General features: G+C 39.7%; 1 protein-coding gene across 1 annotated transcript in view; it reads right to left on the bottom strand.

Annotated features, from left to right (window-relative positions):
• gal3st3 (galactose-3-O-sulfotransferase 3) overlaps window positions 1-2,174 on the bottom strand; it is a 27,111-nt gene extending 24,937 nt beyond the window's left edge. Inside the window, exon 1 of the mRNA XM_034857263.1 lies at window positions 1,748-2,174. The gene's annotated coding sequence lies outside the window, so the exon portion shown is untranslated. The remainder of the gene's footprint in view (window positions 1-1,747) is intronic.
• Between the last annotated feature and the right edge of the window lie 4,914 nt (window positions 2,175-7,088).

The following is a 7,088-nucleotide window of genomic DNA, read 5'->3' as shown; positions in this document are numbered from 1 at the left end:
CCCTCCATTGTTATTCCCTGCATTGCTATTCACCAAACAGAGCACACATTCATCATTCGGTCTTGTGCCTTTCTTGCGGACATGCCGGGGAAGAAAAGGAACCTTTTCAGGTCTGTGCTTGTAAATGACCTGCCGCAAAAGGGTTTATTAAGTCTCCTCCCCTCCCTTCTCCTAACCTACTTCCTAAAGAAACAGAGGAGGAGCGGGACAGACAAAAAGAAAGGAGACAGATAGACAGACAGAAAGACAGGACAGGAGCAGGAATAGAGTACATTTGTCCTTTGTCCAGATTATGCTCAAATAGAGCTACATCTAAGGATTATTTTCAAAAGTAGACAAGTCCAACCATCTGTGGTCAAAACATCGTCATAACCACAACTAATATCTTGGAACGAGATATGTCATTGTACCCAGCACCTGCAAAGAATTTATGAACGGACGTGTGTGCCATCTGATGGTTTGATTAATAATCAGAAGAGCCATCACAGGTTCCTGATGTCTTCAAAATTGTTGTTTTTTTGCCCAACTAACAGTCAAAAAACAGATGATGCTCAATCACACAGAGAACATGAGGGAATTATCTCACATTTGAGAAGCTGGAGTCTTGATAAATGACTCATTAATGACTTATTTGACTTACTCTTCATTCAAAATGCAGATGCAGATTATGTAAATGAGACTGACTCAATTTGACTGTTGACATCATTTTCTGACGTTTGTCAAATCTATTCATTTGCCTTATTTTGTCAGCATTATGCTCAATCCAGAGTTGATCGAACTCTGTTTCACCCTGTCAAACCGTTTTCTATGTACTGTATCTCCTAACACTGGTCTTTATTATCAATAACTAAAATGCCACCAGATTCATCCTGTCATCTGCTGCAAATAGCCTACAAGCTTGGGTGACATATTGACAAAATATGAAATTGATGGTAACACCAAACAGGGCAGATGGAGAAAAAAACGTCAGCCAACCTGCATCCAGCAGCAAACCAATCAACTAATGGAGAGGACTCAAATCAGCGTTATGGAAAATATTGAACACACAGCATGCAAAAATTGGGACCACTACATCCAATAAAGCATTAATTGTTACCCCCCCCCCCCTTCCTTTGGGTGCACAAAAAGGGTTCACGCTGTTAATCTTGCGCGGTCAGTCTTTGCGTGCAGTTTAATTAATTTGCCGGCATAGGTGTTCACACACACATAATCTGACTGAACAGGCAAAATCAATCACCAGACAAGCCTCGGGCGCTCAAGGAGACGATCCCGATAAACCCCCCTGCTCCTCTTCCCTCATCATCCTCCTCAACACGCACACACACACACAGACGACGCTAGAAACGGGACATAAACAACATAAATGTCTCCTAAAGAGGTCTCGCACCGCTAAATGTGGGCCAGATCAGATTAGATTTTAGGGACGTGCTGAATTAAATCACTCCCCCGCACATCTCCAAATGGCACACATGTCGGGCGGTGATTACATTGTCATAAAGACAAAGTGTCAACAATTCATTCATAAATCCGCTTTTATTGAAACGCGGTTCTTCTGTGCGTATTTGTCTCCACCACGGTGCACGGAGGAAGAAAGCGGAGCACCGGCACAACAGAAACAAACACACAAGCGTCAAAATGTTCCGCACCGGCCCCGTTTTTCCACATCAGACATGTCTACTAAAACTCTACTGTGGGGATTAGAGGTGCCATGTAGGATATTACACAATGGGAACACACCGTCACCCACCTTTGTCATCTCGGAGCAGTGATGTGATGTGACGGTGATTTCTCCCGCTGCACGGGCTCCGTGTCCCGGCCAGCCGGCTGATTGCTGCCTGCCCCCCTCTTCTTCTTCTTCTTCTTCTTCTTCTTCTTCTTCTTCTTCTTCTTCTTCTTCTTCTTCTTCTTCTTCTTCTTCTTCTTCTTCTTCTTCTTCTTCTTCTTCTTCTTCTTCTTCTTCTGAATTATCTTTTTATTTTTTAGGAAAGCCTCTGTTGTTTGCTCCTCGCCAACAGTGTGCTCCCCTTCATCTGTTTGGTGATGGTCCAGGTCTAGCAGTCAGTCAGTGAAGCAGCAGATCTGCTGTCTGTCTGTCATCAGAGGCTCCTCACGACTCCTCGTGCAACAAAACTGGAGACTGTCGCCTCTCTCTCTCTTTCTCTCTTTCTCTCTAACTCACTCACTCTCTCTCTCTCTCTCTCTCTCTCTCTCTCTCTCTCTCTCTCTCTCTCTCTCTCTCTCTCTCTCTCTCTCTCTCTCTCTCTCTCTCTCTATCTGTCTCTTTTCATCTCTCTATCTTTCTCTTTTTCTCTCCAGCCAATGCGCGCCCGTTTTTGCCTGTGATGCGGGGATGAGTACTGCTGGGCTTGCGCACGCACACAGCAATATGGTTTTCTCTCGCTCACACATAAACACACACACACACACACACACACACACACACACACACACACACATGTATACACTAACTGATATAACTGTGGACCATTTCCATATTTTTGCCAGGTGATAGCCTTTGATAATGTATTCCTATGACTCACAATGAGTGAAGGCTCAGTGCAAACGCTTATTGTCACACAGCTTTGTTAACACGTTAAGTAGATATTTGGTTGTAGATCTGGAATATTGTGTGTACCATTTTGTTTTTATTTTACACTTTCTTTGGCAAAGTAAACGTCTGTTTCCCATGTCAATGAACTCCTTTGAATTGAAGGCTTTAATACTGCTTGTGTCTATGAGCTACTGTATTGAGCTTTAATATAAAAGCATCTGTCATGCAAATAAAGTTCATTTGAATCTGAACTGGAAGTTGATAGGTGACTGATATGTAAATTCACAGCAGGCCAGGGGCTCATTCAGTGAATGCCCCCCCCCCCCCCCTCATGCATTATTCCAAACCTTTTTCTCACAGAGAATGTTATTGTAATTACTGAGGAGACTGATTGTTATATTGGCAGCTTTTGTCTTTGTTCCTACACACAAACTGTTTTCCTGCTCCAAGTGTTTCTGGGTTGTTATCCTCTAAAAGTGATAAAAAGATAAGTTTATTTATAATTTGGAGTCCCCACAGTCAGTGGAAACCAACAAGTCCTCCAAATTGGTTTATCCCTGCAGCATAACATGTGTAAGCTTTTTTTCTGATCCTGAAGCCCCCTATCATCTTGACAACATTGCCTTCAAAATTGTTGAAAAATCACTCGGTAAAAAAGGAAATCTATTTTGTGACACTGCAATGGATGAGCTAATTAAAGTAAAGCAAAAACCAACAAAAACCAACAAAGCACACTGTTCTTGATGCTCGTTGTTTTTCTGGGGAGTTCAGCCTGGTGAAAACAGTTGAACCTTCTGTGGTACTAGAAGAGATTTTAAGACTGATAAATTAAACTTTGATGACCCTTCAAAGATGCATTTGTGTATTATAGGAAATATAGGATTGAGTGTTTTTGGGAGCTTGACCTATAGTCACAAAAATCAGGATATCTCTGCTTCTCCTGTTGAGCATTGGATATTCTTTTTGAAATGGGTTTCTTGTTAGTCCTCTAACATCATGGAAGTGCAACACTTGCTGCTTTGAGCGACCCTAATGGTCTCTTGCAGGTGGATCTTGGGGGCTAAGGGGTTTAAGACACTATCACTAACTTCTCTGATCCAAGCCCAACTGAAGGTTTTTGTTGAACGTCATTCCCTATCTCTTCCCTTCATTCACAGTCAGCTCTATACTGCACACTGTCTAATAAAAAACTAACAAAATACTTTTAATAAGGCCCTTTTTGTTGGGCACTTTGGTAATTTCTTGATGCTTATACCCAGTTTTATGACATTTAGGCCCAAAATGTGTCTTTGCACACTGAAGTCCACCTCAATCCATTGTATTTTTCCCTGTGTCCTGTAGTATTACTCATCTACATTTATATTGACTATACTGTATAGGTTTATTTAACCCTGTTTGTGTGCTTTTCTGTACATCATTTCTAAAGTTTGTCATAACAAGTTGCTGAAACGCAATAAAAAGTTTCAAGACTTGCTTGTTTTATTATCATAGATTTCTTACAGTTCCAGTAGAGACTTATAATGAGACACTTGTAGCCTACTTAAAAGACAATTTAAAGCTGGTGACCTTATTGTGTTTTCTGGCTTTAAATCCCATTACTTTTTGATGTTATCTTTGTGTCGCTCTGTATTATTTTTTTATTTTTTCTTACCAAGGCCACAAATCCCTGCTGGATCATGACAGACAGATTGTTATAATTATAACAACTAAATAACTGATAAAACTAGGTATTGTAAATGGTAGCCACAGTGCAGCATATTGCGTCCTCCACATGGGTCAATTTTCAAGGAAGGAATGGGAGACTTTGATTATGCAATGTAGTAGTTCAATCAAACTACTGAATAATGCGAGATACAATGTGGTACTCACCATTATGGTTGCAGGATGTGCAATATCTGGTGGGTCACTGGTTCAATATTTTTATTATGATGCGTATTGGGCATTCGGGCATTGTACAATACATAAATTATTGATCACAGCATGATCTAACGGGAAACATGCATTCTGGGCTTAATCTAGAAATAAGTGCAATAGAAGGGAAAGCATGTGTTGTTGGTTCTTTCTATTTCTTTTGAGTGCTGGGGAAGGTATGTTGGATGTTTACTGAACGCATTTGGATGAGATAGTGTGTGCTTTTGTTTTATGTATGTTTCCCATATGTTTATTGTGTTTATGTACAAATGTATCCCATAGGAGACAACAAAGGCTAATCTTATCTTATCTTATCTTATCTTATCATATTGTATCTTATCTTATCTCAATGTATCTCATCTTATCTTAATGTTGACTCTTCTTCCTATTGATCCTCTCTGTGATGAGGTGTAAAGGTTTTCCACAACTTGTTGAACACCTCAGTGGCATAATTAATTGTTTGTAGCTGGTGTGTTGGTGAGCAGTAATGCATGACACCAACGTGCTGAATGGACAATATCTTAATGGTTGGATGGAGGATTTGTTTCCTCGCTCGCCTCTTTTCACTGCAGTTGATTTAATTGGAAAATGCAAGGAGAGTTGTTTCTAAATTTGATTTTGTTTTCTCAGCAAATGTCATGTGTTCACAGGATCTATAAAGAAAGCTCTTAATAAGTCACCCCCTCTGCTTGGAAACTACAGTAATATGTTAAGATCCACAAAACAACCACAACACCCTATAATTACTTTTATTGAATTAACTATACAGTAATCCAGCAAAAGTGACATGAGGGAAAATGTAGTATTGACTGCACACCATCAATTTTTTGTTAAGGCTACTTTTATCTTCTATGAGCTATCCACAAGATGAGTTTCAATCTTTTTTTTACAAGTGTTTTATGATCATTTGGCTTTCACTTGATCATAGCAGATACTCAGGATTTTGATTTGAAAGCTTTTCACACTCTGTGACCGCCAAATTAGCTTATTCAGTTTCTCTACAATATGCCAAAAGCCAAAGCAAATGTCATTTTTCCATCAAATGAATGCTATGGACTTGTCTCCTGTAGTTCGTCTGAAGTTCTGAAAAAGAAGTGAAACCAGGACAAAGTCATAGACCGTGAATTTTTACAAACATGGCCCCTGCTCCCCACATGCTTGCAGAAGGCGAGGGGCTCCACTGCTAGACGCCGTCCCCTGGACACGCTTGGCTTCATCTTCCAATCGAGCTGTCAGGGTGCAATCAGGGACATGGAGAGCACTCCGGCTGGGCTGTGACATTACTCTGACCTCTGCAGGGTCTGTCACACCCCTAACAGGCCCCAGCGCCCCTCCTGTCAGAAGCTGAATAATTCAGCATCATGGGGCTGCATGCGGTGTGGCCAGTAAAGCAAGGCCAGTGTAAATGGTTTGATTCCCTTTGGGATCAGCCAAGCTAAATAATTTGTTGTGAGGCAACACTGAACACCGGTGCACACTATGTAGACTATTTATTTTTATCACTGACTTTCATTGCCATCACTGCAATCTGTCAAGCTCCAGCAAAGACATTTTTATTAAATTGATTTTTATTACATACACTACATGGACTTTTTGTGATGTTCTTAAAAAATAAACTTTTGTGTTTTCATGTTTTGACATTCTTTGTGGAGCTTTTATGATTTCACAAAGTTCAAGTATAGCTAATTAGGGCTTATAAAACCTCCTCAAAACCTTTGGATAAACTCAAAGCTGCCCAGCCAACTAAAAACCACAAAACTCAATTTCAAGGTAGAGTTTTAACCTAAAAGCAGTGATACTCTACTCGTTTTACTTACAAAATGCATTAACTACAAACTTATTGAGTCATATTGACATGAAGACAAAATTGTTTATGGCACAATCTTGATTTTTTTTAGTTGAACATCTGTTTTGGGGTAAAAAAAGTCCCCTTGTTGTCTTCAGAATTTTTACGATTAATAAGTAAGAGGAACCAAGTTGAATTCCTTACGTGACTGTAATTTATGTTTGTTTGTTGTCCCTGAAGAAGAACAATGCAAATTAAATTTCTGATGTAAATCTCAGTTGGAGTGCAAAATTCCTTAATGAATTTGACACACAAATCTCTCAAGGGCAACGTCAAATATAGAAATAAGAAACAAATTAAAAAACTTTAATCAACCATTCTTTGCAATCTGGCACTTTTCATGAAAAATTGTGATCCTTTAATATGTTAAATACATTAATAAATAAAGGGATGCCCTACAATTTCCTGCCACTTAACTCTGTGGCACTGAAATGTCTGTTTGAGTGCCATTGTCTCTGGAAAGAACCACACAGGTCAGAAATATGGGTGCAATTTTAGAACTTTCTCTAAAATGTATATCTAGTATTAAAGGCTTCCTGTCATACGTTTGTCTCTAGTTAGTTTGACAACAGACCACAGTTTATTAAAAATACACAGCCAGACTTCTAACAAGAAAGAACACATTCGTTCTGATACACCTGTTAGATCTCTGCATTGGCTTTAGTGGCTATTCCGGAGCTTTTGGTCAGCAGACAGTTTGCCCAGTTGTCATAGAATTTTATAAGTTCAAATTAAAATTTTCGGAACACTTTGAGGACCTCTCCCTCTTTCTGTTGGCTG

Source organism: Etheostoma cragini, chromosome 19, assembly GCF_013103735.1.
Source record: "Etheostoma cragini isolate CJK2018 chromosome 19, CSU_Ecrag_1.0, whole genome shotgun sequence".
In the NCBI taxonomy this organism is placed as follows: Eukaryota; Metazoa; Chordata; class Actinopteri; order Perciformes; family Percidae; genus Etheostoma; species Etheostoma cragini.
This window is presented reverse-complemented; position numbering and strand designations above follow the sequence as displayed.